Raw genomic sequence first — 18,120 nt, 5'->3', positions numbered from 1 at the left:
AACCAGCTTTGTTTGAAGCAAGCAGGTATATCCCAACTCTTTATGCACCACATAAAGACCAATAAAGTTCTTACTTCAAGCATCTGAAGCAATCTTCACGCGCAGTACTTTACATTCACCCCACCTTCCAAGCACACTTTCTTTTCCTATCTCCAGGGATATTGTACTACTGAAGCATATAAACAAATGTAAGTGAATTCAAAAGCATGAATGAGTTGGTGCAGCTCTGATAGCATATGGATCAAACGATGCAGGCAGAAAAAATCAGTCAAACAACATGAAGAGGGCAAATCTCTGTCCAGTTTCCACTGAGCCTGAATGTGATTCAGAATCATCTACAGACACCAGAGTCAAAGAAAAATGTGCTATTGATTCCCACACTTTCTTCCACATACTGCATTCTCAGCAAGCGTTGCTTGCAGTTTGTCTTCGCTTTAAATCTAACTACTCGACAGGCAATACCTATGTACTTTGCGGTAATTAAAAAGTGAATTAATCTTGAGTAGTGTCTGTCATAAAGTTTCCCCTTTTTCCCTCAGCCTGCTTTCCACTTCTTCCTAATAAATATGTTCAGAGCAATCAATAGTGGTATTACTATGTATATACTGCAGTGGGAATCAGCTTGGCGGGTTGCCATTGGCAAGTGCTACACTTCCTGCTTTGCACATGTTACCCCAAAAATTGGCAGATTGTAATGCTGTGGAAGGGCTGGGCTGCTGAGCAGGCGATAGAAGAAGCGGTAACACGGTGATGAAAGCAAAGGTCACATAAACATCCATCAACTGATAGGAAGTTGGAATCAGGTGGGTGTGTGGATCAAGTCCGGTGCACGCTAATTAATCATTATTGAGTTGATTATACTTTGTTTTTCACATAATGAGGACTAAAAGGAGACAAACTGCACAGATAAATGAAGATGATGAAGGATCTAATGCCAAATGACACACTACAACCTCAGCAGCAGCCATGTGAGATTTCACTGCTGACTATATTAAAAATGCCAATTTTCTTCCCGCAGCAAATAAGTTCTCTCATTCCCACCATCCAGAGTGGATTATTTCTCTGCTCGGTCTGTAAAAACTTCTCTTTTAAGTCCATTATTTCCCTTTTTTCCATGTCTGATACAATCTTTTAATTAAGATTTTACAAGTTGCTTCCTCCTGCTCCAAAATGGTTTTTTAACAGTGGAATACAGTCCCGCTCCCAAGGACAAACAGTAGTATCTTTGTTTAGCTTGGCATCTTGCACATCTCATCTGTGGAGCTGCAATTTCATTCTAAAAATTCATGCTGCGAAGCGCTCAGATTATGAAGACTCCTACAAATGTTTAGGTGATCGGTGGCGCTGTACGGTAAAACATTGATCAGAGGTACGAGCTTGGTTTCTTAAAGAATTCACAAATAAACAAATAAATGGACACTTAACTGCTCAAGAAGTCATTTTCCCAACCGCTTAATCCAAATTCAGGGTCGCGGGGAAGCTGGAGTCTATCCCAGCAGTCTTAGGGCGAAAGGCAGGGTATGCTCAAGAAGTGTTTCATGGATTATTACTCATGTTTACAGTTCAGTAAGGGTATATTTTGGTAGATAATGATGTTTCGTAAGGAGACTAAACATTTAACATGACCATGCATCTTCTGAGACAACCAGTGGTGGAGTGGTCCCTCAAGGGGTAGGTATACTCAAAATCTTTTGCGCTTTATCAAAAAAAAAAAAAACCCAAAAACCTAACTAATAGTAGCACAGAAAATGGGGTTTCAGAATCAGTGACATGTAGGACGACTGCATAAATCCATCAGTATATCTCCTCATCGTCATCATTTCCTTTTCCATTTCCATCATCATTAATGGAATAACTAAACCAGTACTAGCAAACAGACTGGAGCTACATGTGTAAGGATGTTTGTAACTGGAAAAGGAGCACCATAGGGGGGTGTGGAAGTGGGTATACTCTATTCTGACTGAAAAAGAAGTGTGTATACCTGTGTATACCCTGGACTACACCACTGGAGACAACAGATATTCAATGAAATACTTCACTTTCAATAAAAAAATACATTTTCAACTTGATGGTAACAGCATGTCACATTTGGGACTGAGGTAACAAAAGATGGAAAGTAAAACATTTAAACAGAAGTGTTAGAGGAGGTACATATATGTATGTACATCCATTAGACATTATGATGCAGAATATAAGGAACAGCATGAAAATGGAGTCTCTCAGAGGTAACGTTAGAAAAAGGGTCCGTCCGACCATCCATCCATTTTCTTACCAGCTTATTCCAATTCAGGGTCACACTGGAGATGGAGCCAATCCCAGCAGTCATTGGAGATCCACCTGGACAGGTCTCCAGTCCATCAACGGGACCACACACAGAGACAACCACTCACACTCCCTCCAAGGGACAATTTAGAGTAACCAGTTAACCTAACATGGATGTCTTTGGAGGATGGGAGGAAGCCGGAGAACCCAGAGAGAACCCAGGCATACATGGGGAGAACATGCAGACTCCACACAGAAAGGCGTCTGTCCGGCAAGAACAGGAAAACGGATCCATCTGTAAAGTCCAGCAGCTGCTTTCCTCAATCCCATTTCATTTCCAGACTCCTATTAAAAGACTGGAGGATGCTGCATGGTGATGAACATGGCCCCATCTTCTCACACAACTCAGATATTCAATAAAATGTCTCACTTTCAACATATGGTACCTTTTCTAGTCTATATAAATAAAATCCTGGCTCATAAAATCTGCAAATCAATTAATTCTGCTTTTATTTGTTTTCCACACAGCATCCCAACCTCTTTAATATTAGAGTTATATTTATATTGTGTTGGGTTATTCATATAAAAGGTAATGAGTGACAACTTTTTATTGAACTGCAATATGTTGAGAACTGTTGATCATATTTTATTGAGATACATGTGGAGGGCAAAATACACATTTCTATATACTTCCAGTCACGTTGGAGCACTGTGACAATGTCGGAAAATACAGAACACTTGCAAAAGTTTGCATTAAATTTGACTAAAATCCTCCAGAACATCTGGACAGTGTCAGATTACAAAATGCAACAATTTATCTATGATTGTTTCATGTTCTATAATCAACCACAATAAAACAACCTCAGATTAATACACTTGAGTTAAGAAACATGAAAACTAAAAAACTCTGCAGGGGTAACAGGAAGAATGAAATAATTCTCTGTGTGTGAACCATTCTCTGCAAAACCGTCCATGATGAGCTTCACCAGGCCGACATTTATACAGCAGCAGCGATGCAATTTAGAAACCCTTCTCACTTAGGTCACTGCACAGAAAGTGTTTCACCTCATTTTCTGTAAATGGACATCTAAAGAAAAGCTTTGAACTTCCACTGGCAGCTGACAAGCCCCATGAAAACCTGGAACTGGCTGCAGCCACAATAACAGAGTGCTTAAGGTTGGAACAGCATTTCCGCCGAATGTACAGAAAATGTCAGAAAAATGACCAAAGTCCACACGTAGAAAACGTAGACTGGAAATATCTTTAATGTAGAACTATGTTGTTTTTTTTTTCTTTAGTTTTTGCCATAATCTGAGTCAATAACTGGGATAAATTGATTCTATTCTATTCTACAGTCATTTAGCAGACGTTTTTGTCCAAAGCAACTTACATGTGAGTGAGAACAACACAAACACAAAATCAAACAGAGGACATCGTAGGAAGGTGATAGTGGACTGTCCAGTTGGACGCAGGTCCTTCCATGAGGTGCTCCAGGCTTTTTTCCCCCTCCCTTCCTACCCCATAATATCACCTATGTTATAATACAAAGAATTAATACCATAATGTTTGTTGCAAAGAACTGGGCTAAGTTCTCCAACTTTCCAACAAAAATAGATCAACATAATGTGTTGAAGTGCTCCTTGAAGAGTCTTCAGCTTGCTCTTAAAAGTAGACAGGGACTCTGCAGAGTGGACAGAGTTTGGGAGATCATTCCACCATCGTGGCACAACAGAGGAAAACAGTCTGGCTGGTGATTTAGTCCCACGTATTGGTGGTAACACGAGGCGTCTTTCACTGGTGAAACATAGCTGTGGAGAGGGAGTGTAGGTCTGGATAAAGGAGTGAAGGTAGACGGAAGCCGTTTGAGTTATTGTCTTGTAAGTCAGAAGCAAGGCTTTAAATTTGATGTGTTCTGCAACTGGAAGCCAGTATAGTGAGATAAGCAGCGGAGTGACATGAGCTCGTTTGGGTTGGTTGAAAACCAGATGCGCTGCGGTGTTCTGGATCATCTGCAGAGGTTTAACAGAGCGCGCAGACAGACCTGCCAGTAGGGAATTGCAGTAATCGATGCGTGAGATGACCAGAGCCTGAACCAGAAGCTGAGTCATGTGTTCTGTCAGGTACGGTCTGATTCTCTTGATGTTGTAGAGAGTAAATCGGCAGGTACGGGTGACCAAGGCCACATGGAGCTTAAAGGTCAGCTGGTCATCCACCATGACACCCAGATTCCGGGCAGCAGACGTAGGAACAAGTGTGACAGAGTCAAGTTTCACACTTAATTGCGGATGTAAGGAAGGGTTGGATTACCTTCGAGTCTCAGCAGGACACAAAAGAAGCAGTTTTTTTTTTTTTTTTTTTTTTCCCCCACAAACAGAGACTATCTGGTTGATCTAATCCCACAGTTAGGACACACCTAAAAGTGGGATGTTCTCTTTGGTGCAACTAAAAGGCATTTAGTTTCCTTAAGAAGAAAGATTCTGATGGGGGGGAGGCTGCGTTGTAAACCAGTGAAATCACAACGTGCGACCCGAGCGACCTCCACATAAATCATATTACCAACTTATTGAACAAGTAGTGAGGAAATATATAAATCATAGCCTAGTGAGGAAAAAAAAAAAGGGGAAACCAATTATTTTTGAGTAATTACAGAATACTATGCAATAAAAACAGAAAACAGAGCCAAATCAGGCTTTAAAACCTGGAGATGGGTCTCATCAAACACTTCTTTTGAGCACAGTTTTCACTTTGACGCAGGAATCTATTCATCCCTTGTGAGTTGGTGACCACTATGTAAAATCCATACTGCGCCTCGGGGCATGCTTAACTGTGATGGTGATGCAAAAGCTACATGATGCACATAAATGTTATTGCTATAACAGCCTGAACAGAGATAAGGGTAACGAGCCACATTCCCGGCTAAGCAAATACAACTGAACTGCACTTGAACAGATGTGGTTCCCTCCCGTTACTCCAGTCAAATCTACTTTATTGATCAAATAATAGCATTTGACTTTAACTACTGCAGGGTGTGATTTCTGGTGTGTGAGGTGATTTTAACCTTTTTTTTTTTTTTGCACACTCTGCTCTGGACTCAGCTGGCCCTTGGGATGGTCTTGAATGCAGCACAGTTGCTGTACATTATTAATCAAAGCTGCCTTCAACATAACTCTGGAAATTTTTACTGTAATAAATCATTTTTAAGTTCTGAAAAAGCTAATAAATGTGCAGCTGCTTTAAAGCAACCAGAACCAAATCGCTGCATTCTGGTCCTTCAAAAAGAAGATTCTCACCTCTTTGTGTAAAATGGATAATAAACCTGATCCTAAGCATTAAAATCTTTTTTACACTTGTTGTTTATTTAGTCTAGTTCAATTCTTTTTTAACAGAAATAGCATCGTTATAGTAAATCAGGGAACCAAAAAGTCACATTTAGTGCATAAGAAATTATGGACATTACATAGCTGGTTGTGTATTATTATATTTTTGCTGCTCTCATTTCATACAAGTAACACTAAATTGGAGGCTGTATATTTTGCATCATGTCTGGTATAAAGGGTTTTAAATTAGTTTTTTGTCACAATTTATCCAGTATTTTACTTTACCTGCTGTCTTATTATTGTTTGGACATGATTTATTCAATATTCAATTCAATTCAATACAATAAACTTTATTGTCATTGCACAAGCGCAATGAAAGTGACAGGCCACTTTTAATTAAAACCATTTAAATGAATAATTAAACTTATAGATAAAACACAGAAATGATACTATAAAAAACAAGACTATTGATAAGATATTGCTAAAAAAAGTGTAAAAAAAAAAAGTGACATTTGTCTCACAGGCACTAAAACTGCAGCTTAGATGTTAAAAAAAAAAAAAAAAAAAAAAAAAAAAATCACACTTAATTGCAGCGGTAAGGAAGGGTTGGAAAGGTTTATATTAAATTTGTTGTGGTTTAGGGGTCAGATATGATTTTTATCTGTTGACTTTGTTGTGGCTATGAGATAGAGACATGAAGCATACAGTCTAGAACATTCAAGACCATATTTTTAGAAATGACCTTTGACACCACTCAGACCACTGCGGTGGACGGTGCCATGAGATGCTATCTGGGCAGCATCGTCTCCGTAAGTGTTTTATCTAGCTTGGAGGAGGATGACATCAAAATGGATCTGGCACATTTCTGTCAGGGCAAATGGACTGAGAAAGTGGTGTGTAAAGGGTAAAACTGTGCTTGACATTGAAAATGATTGAAAAGCTTGGAAGTCTGAACAAGATCCTGCGCAAATGGACTTGTGCAATTGCAGAAATGAGGAGCAGAAGTGTGTGTCAGGTTCACCCCATAAAGAAAGAGAAATGAAGAGAAATCTCAGCAGATTTTTTAGGAAACCTCTTGAGATGGACACCATTCAGGGCGTTTTGAACACCAAAGTGATGATGAGGTGAGCCAACACACCTACGTCATGTGTAGATAATTACATGGGAAAATATGAAGGAAAGAGTAGATCTTAAACAGATTGGCACATGACATGGATAGAGAGTTTAATGGGGAATTTGATCAATCAAATAGATTTCTAGGAGAACCAAGAAGAAGCTCAGGCAGAGAAAAAATGGCAAAGAGAAAGAATCCAAAGCCCATTTCCACCATTAGGTCCAGTGCGGGATGAGGCGGTTTGGTGAGGTTGGGTATACTAGACCCTGATCTTTGCCCCTATTCCATACCCAGTATGTTGTTCAGGAGCTGGATAGCAGTAGTTGGGTCAGACATACTAGCCTGATGTCATCGTAGCACAACACTTTATTTGAATTATAACAAAGAAATTGATTTTATTTGAAAACAACAATGGCGGAGATCCAGCAAATCATGTACTTTTGTCTTGGCATGACAAAAACAACTAACAGTGTGTTCAGACCAAACGCGTTTTGAGCGTCAAGAGCGGCAGGTTTCAATGTAAAGTCTATGTGGAGGCGCGGCAAGGGGACGTCGAGCTTTCTTGTGTCGCGTTTTGTGCGTTTTCGGCATCGGCGTTCCATGCGGAACGCGCCGAATATTTAAGAAGTTTTTTAAGCTCGATGTGCATTCCGCGTGGAACGCGTTTCAAAAGCCAGAGATGGACTAAGCTGAACTTTGGCCGCTCGACGCGGGGCGTCAACCAATCAGAGCGATCAGCTCGCAGCTCCTGGAGGATTCCTGTGGTGAACCCAGACACGGGGCTGAGACGCCATTACTCCGTGCAATATGTAGGATAACCATTCCCTGCTAAAAAGCTGAATGTTACTGATTTGGCAACGTAGCAGGATACGTTGCCTAGCAACGCTTTGTTTGGGGGCGGTGGCGGCTCTCTGCTGAGTGCGGCTCTTGTTGCATTAACACTGACTAACTGCCCTACGACAACGTTCTCTAGCTTTATTTATTAAATAAAACCATGCCATCGCTCTGCTGAATCCGCCATCATTCATTAGTGACCAGAGTCGAGCGTTTGGTCTGAACACACCGTAGAAGTCACGACTCTTTCAACCAATCAATGGATTGCAGTGCATCAAGCTTTCATCTTTAGGGATTCATCAGTAAGACAATGCAGCCCAAAAAGGTAAGATGGCTGGGATATTTTTATTCCCTTCCCTATTTTTACCTGCAGATTAATGCTGAGCCGGACCCTTCACCGAACATTGGGCTCAAATGTCCAAGAAATGAAACCTTTTCATGCATGTAACACATAGGCAGGTTTTTAGCCATTTTTCACATTTATTGTTTTTGCTGGAAGTTAAAACATTTCATTCAGCTTTTTGATATCTCTTCCATTTAAATTTAGGTGGATTTAGACGGACAGACAGGAAAACTAACATCCTGATACTCAAGGAATCCTACACAAAATAAGCCATGCAGCCTCAGCACGACATGGAAGGTCAAAGGGTGGAATTGTTTAATGGGCGGCATGGTGACACAGTGGTTATCATGTTCTTTCTAAACCTGTGTTAGTTTTAGAGATATAACTATCAGCCACTCAGTATCAGATTCATGGAAACCAATTAACATCTGCCATTTGCACTATGTGGTTCATTCTACACCCTCCTGCTGCTAGACATTAACATTAATATCTTCCAACCCACGCTACTGTTTGTTGTTACTTGTGCATTGTGTTTTATAGAGTAAAAGCTTTTTCTGTTGAGTTAGATTATTTTTTGCATGTCCTTTCAGCCTTACCCTAAAGTCTTTATTATTTATCTTATTTCTTTATGGTCCATGTTCCACCATTGCACCAAGAAAAATCCCCACTTTGTGAAACCTTTCACTGATAATAGCAAGAAAACTGACTGATAATGTTTAGACTCGCTGCTGATCAGTGTGGACACCCGGTGGACTAAAAAACTGTCCAGAATCTTTCCAGCCATACAAAATAATCAATAAATAGTTGGAAATGTTAATTAATCTTTAGCTTTAATCGACCGCCACCTTGATTATGATCCTGAACACACGCATATTATATCTGACCACCCAAAAAGCCATATCTGATGAAGTGTAGGGATAGTGCAGGGTTTCCATGTATCCCTGGTCCACCACACTTGATTTAAATCAAATGGATCCAACAGCTTGTCAAGATCTATGCTTTGATTCATTCATTTGAATCTGGTGTGTTGGAAGAGGAAGACATCAAAAAGCATCAGGACGAGGGCCAAGGTTCCCTGCTCCTGGAGTAGCAGCCTGCAGACTGAACAAACATCTGCAGGCTCACTCTACTTAAAACCTGCTGAGGCAGATTTTGGCCATCAGTTATTATCTGTATGTGCTCTGGTGCATGTGGTCTGCTGAGGCCACTGTCACCGAAGAAACTGTTATCTCTGCCTCTTCTAGTGTGGCGTGATTGTTGAACATCAGAGCAAAATGCCATCGCTTGAAAGAAGCATTTCCTCTTTGATTCAAACTGACACCAAACCGGACATTAAAAAAATCATACTTTAGATCACCAGGGGAACAAACACAGGTATAGTATCCACCTGCAGCCTCACACAGGAAGAGATGGGTGTGTATCTTTTATTACTGTTCATTATAAGTTTGATTGCCACGCTAAAAACCAATGAGACACAACGAATGCTAATGAACACTAATGAAAGACATACAAATCTATCAAAACACCCCAACTACATTATCTTGCCAGCAAGTTAAACCCTGCTACATGTTGCGAAGGGACCCTTTGTGAGAGTCTGTAACCTCCCCACGCCCCTAACACACAACGTCAATACCTCCAAAAACACACCAACTTCCTTTCCATCGCAATGAAAAGAAAACCTTTGGCGTAGGTGTCGACTGAAGCCAGCACCTAAACTGACCAGGACTATTAAAATCTGTCTGATAGACTTTAACTCTGTTCTCACCGCCTCCTCAGCTCGTTGCCAGTGCCCTGTTTAATTCTTGCTTGGTGCCATTTCTGCACAGTGGTCCTCTCTTGCTGAGCAATGACTCCCTCTTCTCAGCTTTTCCACATGCCCACCGCCCTCGCCACCCCTCGCTCTCTCCCTCCTCACACCGCTTCCCCTTCTTCCTTCCTCTCAACCCTTTTGCCAGTGGCCCTTCAAGTCTCCGGAGGCAGGCATTGCCAAATGTTCCAGCTGTTTAAAGAGGTCAGTAGCTGCTGTCAAGTGCCAGCACGAGTAGCTTTGCCATTGTGGCGCCCTACATCGCTAGTTCGTGCAAGCCCTCCTGAACCCATTGTCGGTGAGGAAAATAGGGAGCAGAAAGGCTCAAACTGTCCTGGTACTCAGCTGAGAGGCCCTGAATTTACATCTTTTAACCCTCATTTTGTGAGTTTTTCCATCGTCTTCAAACGGAGATCTTACTAAAGCATAGCTGTGTCACAGAAGCATGATAATACATGCTTCAGGCAGCACCGTGAAACCACCAAGTGTGCTAAATGTTACAACATCCTGCTCTTTCCATGAACTGAAATGATCCAGGTGAGAGTTGTGAACCTCTATTGATTTCACCCCTTAGATCCACTACAGTCATTCAGAAGAGATGTGTTATCCATACATGAAAGGAAGAAAGGGTTATACACCATTTTGGGCCTTTCAGAAACTAGAGTGCAACTCGTTACCACAGCAGCGAGAGATATTTAGCTCTGAAGCTACAGTTTCATTCAGTATAAGCAATTGACGATGATTTTTATTGCTTTCTGCTCCATTTACATATAAAATGTCTTTAGCATTGAAAGACATTCAATCTTCCTCACATGGATATATCAAAACAGTTGTTCTCTCTGTAAATGGTCACATGGCGATAATGATATGGCTCTTTATGTAAAAGTTGAAAGTTGACTTTTTCTTTTGAAAAAAACTGTTGCATGTGAGGACATATTGTTTAGAACGATTCATTTCACTGGTTGGAGATGATCAAAAGGCAACAGGAACTCAAATAACCACTGGTTTCAACAAAGATATGCAGAACAGCCTTAAAGCAGATGGACTAAAGCAGCAGAAGAACCACTCCTGTTAGCTAAGAACGACAAGCTGAGGCACCCATTGGGTCCAGTACTATCAGCTGACCACGTCCACCGCTTTCTGAGCACAGTGTAGCATCTTCTGATGGAAACTTCCAGCAGGATGATGCACCATGTCACAAAGCTCACATCATCTCCACCATGACGATGAGTTCACTGTCCTCCAACGGCCTCCACAGTCACCAGATCTACATCCATGTCATCATACCAATATGGAGGAAAATCTCTGAGGAACACCTTGTTGAATCTTGGACAAGAATTAAGGCAGTTCAGAAGGCAAAAGAGGTTTTCAGCTCAGCAGTATGCAGACTGAACAAAAAGGCTGATGGGTGTTTACACGACTGTCTTAATGTCAACGTGATGATCCAAAAATAAGTCTGCAGTCATCAACTCAGGATCCTGCTAGCATCAGCTTTACACAACATTGTTTTGTGGTCCTGAATAATCAGATGTCAGACAGTTGTCAGCAGAGACAGCTAAACCCGCCTCTGCTTTCTGAGTTCCTTCAGGGCGAAAATCCAACTGCAAAACAGAAGCGCTGCAGGACATCATGAGCGACTCACAGCCTGGTTTCCACCAGAGTTGGTAGTCAAGTAGTCAAATATGAGAGCACCAAAGATAATCCAGTTAATTATCCAAAGTGCAGCCACATGCACACTCCTGCCCACGTAGCACACAGGTTTGGTCCTGTTCGGAGCAAACAGAAAATGCTGTTTTCCAGATATCATTTCCCAACCTAGACAAGTGTTACGTTGGGATGAAGTGGTCCAAAAACAGAGGAGCCGCCCTGGATCACAGTAATTTCCAGGCTGAATATGGGACAAACATTTGTCTCTGGTTGTGTTTCGAACATGACATCTCTAAATGCATCTGTTGTCATGCCAAAAGGAAAATCTATTCAACTGTTGCAGTGCATGCTTTAAAGAAATCTTATCCAAATAAAAAACATAGAAAAAGATTTAGTGGTGAGCAGGATGGGCTCCTGTACTGGTTTTTAAACATGCTTGACAGCAAATACAGGGTGTCACATCGTGTTATGTAAGTGTTAAACAAGCGACAACACCAGATGGACTGAAGGTGTGAACATTTTCTGCAGGAGTTTTGGGGAAAGGTGAATGACTCACTTAACAGAGCAGAAATAAAAACAGTTTGAGAGGAGATGCTGCCAGTGAGAGAAACTTCCAAAGTCTTGATGACATGATAGTTAAATGGAGGAAAACTGGACATTAAGGTAAGTTGGTTTCCATCATGCCCACAAAGACAAAAAACAGACAAAACAAGCCAGACATCGGTGCAACAAAGAGGGGTCACTTAATGCTGAAGATGCTCCGAATCTGTCACAGAGAGATCCGAGACGTATTAAATGAAGCTCTGTGAGCCGATAACTCTCTAGGAGCTGAACATGAACAGAGAATGTGTAAAGGATGAGTGACTCCTCGTATGTAGGTGGATTCTTGCTCTTGATCTCTCTAATCCTCTCTCTGCATGTGACAAACACATTCTGCCCACAGATGCAGCTCACCAAACAGCCTTTCCTCATGGCGGACCTCACTGCAGACTTCCTCTCCGGGATCATCCGGATGATCAAACGGCGTGACCAAGATCTCGGATCTGCTGACCCGTGTGATGAAGGTCAACTGCTGTGCACAGTGGACAGCGACACCAGCAGGGGGCGAGCGTGCACATCTGCAACCTTCCCCTAAGATCTGACTGGTTACTTTCATCACTTTCAACCTGACAAGCTCAGTGCCTGTCCTCAAAGCTCAGGGGTCGGTTTTCACCGCCGTAATCAACGCCACCATCACCACCACCTGCTGGTTTCATCAACTCCATTTGTGTCAATGATCCTTCATGGTGGGCGGAGCAGCGGTGGCGACTTCGGCCATCAATGCGAACAGAACCCTTTTGATTTCACCAGAATGCAACACAATGAGCCCTAATTGGCTTCTGGAGAAAACATGAAGAAATACATACAATTAAAGTGATTATTCATGATTAGAGAATCTGACATGCTATTAAACGCAAGATGTGAAATAAATCATTTCCATAAAGCCGTGTGCAGAGTGGTCCACAACACCACTCACATTAACAAGCTATTAGAAGTCTGTAGTAATGATGAACTTATTTGATAAAAGTGTACTTTAAAAGCAGTTTTACTGCACTATCCTCTTTACTTTTCCTTGTGTAGAAACTTGTGATGAAGTGCTTCACTTGGCGAGAAGGTCTTTTAAAACCATTGCGTTCAAGTTGGCTGAACATCTGGTTCTTTGCTATACAGGACTGATTATAATACCTGGAGAAACTAGAATCATCTGGTTTTTAGAGAGTCTTGGCTGCAGCCTGGAGGATTAGGTGGGGCTGGATATTGGGCGGGGTTGGACGGCCAACCTCGCCCCCTCAACATTTTGATTGGATTAACCCTAACCGCGCCCATTTGATATCCAACCACACCCATTGGACGTCCAACCCCGCCCAATATCCAGCCCTGCCCCATTCTCCAGGCTGCAGCCAGGGGTTATTGCACCTGGCTGCGTCCCGTTTTTTGTTATTTGTTCAAATCTATCCATTTTTTTACCCACTTGTTCCAATTAAGAGTCAGAAGGAAGCAGGAGCCTATCCCAGCAATACTAGAGACAGGGACACACTGGACAGGTCGGCAGTCCATCACAGGGTCCACACTGAGACACAAATAAGAGTAACCAAAAAGTAACCAGTTAACCTAACATACATGTGTTTGGACAGTGGGATGAAACTGGAGTACCCGGAGGGAATATACGCAAACACGGGGAGAACTCCACACAGAAAAGCCAACGTTCAAACCTCCCTTGTTCATGTAGATATGTTTTATTTCTGTCAGAGTGATGCCTCACTGGTCAGAAGCAACAAGAATCATTTTCATTGGCTCCATTTCAGCAATATGATGTGGTAATGTGGTCACATGACCACAAAAATTCCACGCCGGCAGAGAGACACAAAGAGGCAGCGAATAAAAAAATACCTGAAACGTAGCAGAGACAGCTGTCTCTAATGTTAAACTGTTAAAGAAACACCTCAGAACTCCGAAACAAAACTTGTTTTTCTTCGACATATGATGAAAGAGAGCAGTGACATACAAGGTTTCGAAGGTGTCTAACCTGAAGAAACATGTCGCCGTGAGTTTTATCATAATGGTTTTGGCTGTTTTTAACTGGGCGCTAGCCTTTTCGGGTCTTAAAAATGAGTCTTCTGTTTTTTGTAAGCTTACATGATCACTTTCCCTTCTCTTTGAGGAGAAAATTAGCTCTAGCTAATAACTATGGCAAATTCTGATAAGTCAAGAATGTTTTAGCAATTTACAAGCAGCTGAGTCCATAGCAACCATAGGTTGTCATAGCAACCCTAAGCTGTTTTACTTAAAGTACTGTGAGCATACATTATAATCTAGAGGCTAAACAATCCATTTCTGAAATTAGTTCTGAAAAAATGTTTACAGAAATGGACAAACCACAACAGTTTATCAGTGTGGTCTCAGATTTAGATGAATTATCACCAAAGTTCACATTTTAACTTCAGTAAATGGAGTTAAATGTGGAATAATGTGTGTTTTAATGGCTTAATGGCAGCCTCATGGACTGCATCTTGTCTGTCAACAGAAGGGTTTACTAGAACAAAATGAAGGTTTCTACAGAACTAACAGACTCATGTAAAACATTGTGGCTCCTAGCGGGTAGCATGGCCAACTCTGAAAGCTTTCTGTTGTTAAAGAGAAACACAAAAACACTGATTTTAACTGGTAATTTTGTACATATGTTATTTATTTTTTAACTTTTTAATATTGTATTATGTGGAATAACCACAGTTTTCTTCTTGCATCATTAAAAGAAAAACTTTTTCACTCCATTTGGATAACTAGGTTTCACTTCTACTTATGTTACTTTTAAAGTAATGCACTTTTACTTGACTACATGTTTGTCCTGCTTTAGCAACTACTGAGGTAAAGTCCACAAACCGGCTTCACCTGGGGAACACGCTGCAGAAACGGCAGCGTCGAGCTGAATTCCTGCCTCCGTTTTCACAGGGAGGAACACAAACCGCACACAGACAGACAGTGGACTATTTCTTCATCCTCAGCTATTATGTCAGAACCATTACCTCCACGAGGCCAATAAACAACAAATTTCATCTTAGCTGAACCTTTCCTTCCCCTCTGCTTGACAGGTTACCAGTGGGATAAATGGGCAATGTGCTATATATGACTTGTATGTGCTTTATTGTAGGGTCATAGAAGTGACACCTTAGTGAGCGCCGAATAGCACAAATCATCTTTTAATTATAACTTTTGAGGCTTGCATCAATCACTGCAAGCACTTGTGAGGTGCGAGCTCGTCAGTGTGCAGAAAATGGCTCTGAACCGTCACCCTCATCAACCATCCACCTCCCATCGTTTTCCGCTCAGTCTTTCATTGTACACTTGTCGTCTTTGTTTAGTTTGTTTTTTTCCTTTCCAGGAGAAACAGCGCAGTATTTCATAAATAAATAAGAGCCTAGCAATGCTGTAAATATGCCTCCAGTCAGTGTTCGTGCCTCCGCCCCGCTCCTTTTAAACTTCAGCATAAGCCCGCTTTAATGCCATTAAAATAACTTGTCATGACAGTGTAGCCTGGGAGCAGCGCAATCAATTTCCATTACATCAAGGCCCAACTGGGCATCGCCACTGAACTCAGCGCTGGTAAGCAATCTCTCTGACCGAGGGTGGTTTGTGTGGTAGTGTGTCTGCATGTGAGTGTGCAGGATAAAATATGTGTGTGTGCTGCTCTTTATTTTTTTAACAGCTGCAAGACTGTAGTTGAAGTTTTTCTATCCTGAAAATATTTTCGGTCATCTTTCGAAGGAGACCGGCCTAATTTCCCCACACAAGATCAGGCGAACTAACCCCCAGCTGAACAAGCCGGTTTCGTCCCGGTGCTACAAGCCTCTCCCCGAAGTGATTCAGAATGCACCTTTTGTAAAAGACCAATCTACAACTAATTAACATCAAAGTAATTTATGCCACAAAATTGATTTTTTGCTCACTATGAATTATGCAGGAGTCCTGCCGCTGCTCTCTCCCATCTTCTTATCTCTCTGGTGGAATCGGAGGATTGACACATGGCTGAAGTGTCCTTGATGGGGCATTTCTACCAACAGTCAGAGATAGAGGTGGCAGGCAAAGAGTTGCTTCAAGGCTGAGTACGTATGCACTCGTGGCCTTGAGCGATAAATCTAAAGTCACTCAACATCTAAAGCAACATCACAGCCGTGCGCTCATATCCTCTGTATCAGACCATATGTGGCGTTTTTCTTGTTGCTCTGTAAATCTTCATATCAAACAACTCTTCTCTTTCCTCTGGTCTGATTTATATAACTGCTGTGGAATTATATTAACGCTAGCTTAGCACAGATTTTCACATGTGAGAAGCTGCAGCACTAAGTGAGTGCTAATTAGCAGAGTGAAGGCATTAATTATGTAACATGCCATCTTAATTAGCAATCCCAGATGTATGGTGTGTCAGAGGAGCGTTTGTAAGCACAGTTAACTAACTGATAGATATGTGATGAGATGTTTGATGGAAGCCGCTGTAAAGGTGACAGGATGTTTGGGGATGTGATATCACCTGGGATATAAGAGTCTCTGGCCTTGTGATGCAGAAATAATGCTCCCAACTTCATATTTTTTATTCAGTTTCAGCTGGAAATGTTCATGTCTGTCAAATAACAAGGAATCTGTCAAATTCCTTCCATTGATTTTTAGTCAGGGATAATAAGCTCTTTATCTCTCTTCCATTCAGGGGGATCACTTCCAAGGCTGCCATTTTTAAAGATCAAATCAATGGATGCTGATCACGTGATCTTTTCTGTTCCAACAGTTATCACTCCTGTTGAACCGGTTCGCTTTCAGGACAACAAAGTGGTTCTGGTATTTCACTTCAATTAGAGCCTCAGGAATGATGCTGCTCCTACCATCTAAAGGCATCTATGAAAGCTGAGGTATAGCTACGCTATTTTCTACGCTGACACGAGAAAATCTGTGTCAAATAATTCAGATGCAACATTTTCCCACAGTGAAAATTAGGTCTTAATATGATTTTAATTGTTGGCAGATGTGAGGCTCTATAAGCACACGGAGCTGCTTTTATATATGAAATGTACTGTATAAATAAACTTGCCTTGTCACAGTGCGCTATTACTGCAAGACAAAATGAGGGAACAGCAGCTACATTGTGGTTAATGGACAGTTTGTATGCTGAAGTGCTGAAAGAAAACACTGCATGGCAGTTCTGAAAGGAAGTTTTGTTTTTTCATGTTTCTGACATCATATACGAAGCGAAGGTTCGTCACGCTCCTTATCCCAACGCACCATGTTGCAGTACTTTAATTGATTTTTCTGATAATAAAGGCAATTAAAACAAACAAAAACAAAACAGATGGAAAGGATATAAGACCTTTGTAACTTATTAACACAGCAGGCTGTGTGCAACATTTTCCTGCAGTACTTCTGCTTGGCAACCCCACCGAGTTGCAGTGTTAGCCACTGTGGCATCCAATGCTACACTACTTATGATATGCTTTCAAGAAAATGTATCAATTTCTAATTAAAACAGGGAATCAAATCAGATGGATTGACATTAAATGCTGCAAAATCTGAAATAAATGCACATTCAAAATCTGCAAATGTGATGACAGAGAAGAGGTGACTAGCAGACAGATGGTGGATAAAACAGACTATAGATGAACACAGCAAATTGAAAGAAATATACAGCTGACTGACATACTGAAAATTTTGTTTAGCTTCTTGTATTTTGCATAAATATGTCTCATCAACTGTAAAAATCACTACAATAGTGCATTTAAAACAATTGTTACTGGATAAAGTTCTAAATAAGTTGTAGAAATAATTAATATGAAGGAACACAATGAATACAACTTAGAAAAAACAGGAAAGCAACATAGAAATGAAAGAAAATGGTGCTTGCATGGGTAAAAAGGCCAAAATTTGCAACTCAATTTAATTTTAAAGGCACACTATTCAGCTTTGGTAGGTTTTTGCTGTGTGGACGTACATTACAAAGGCTGGGCACCCGTCTTGCATCCTGCCTCTTCTCTGAGCTCTCTCAGGCCAGTAAAAGTCAGGAAACATATTGACCTTTGACTTTTTGCCTACAAAATACACCTGCATGTTTCTTGGCGGAAACATAGTCCAGCCATAGTCCACAGCAAAAGCAACCAGTGCGTTGATATCCAGATGCTGGTGTGTGGCTTAGTGGCGTAAAGCAAAACACAGTTGCCATGCGGTGCTCTGGGCTGGAAAAAAGTTCTGTAAAATGAAACTTTCCACATCCAGGGGA

The 18,120-nt window shown here is 41.3% G+C and overlaps 1 protein-coding gene across 1 annotated transcript in view; it reads right to left on the bottom strand.

The window, feature by feature from the left end:
• The window catches only part of LOC306773712 (interleukin-1 receptor accessory protein-like 1), a gene marked incomplete at both ends in the record, with an annotated part of 317,198 nt that overhangs the window by 161,603 nt on the left and 137,475 nt on the right, over window positions 1-18,120 (bottom strand). The gene's annotated exons all lie outside the window — the stretch shown is intronic.

The sequence above is a fragment of the Telmatherina bonti genome (assembly GCF_933228915.1).
Source record: "Telmatherina bonti genome assembly, chromosome: 24".
NCBI lineage: Eukaryota > Metazoa > Chordata > Actinopteri > Atheriniformes > Telmatherinidae > Telmatherina > Telmatherina bonti.
This window is presented reverse-complemented; position numbering and strand designations above follow the sequence as displayed.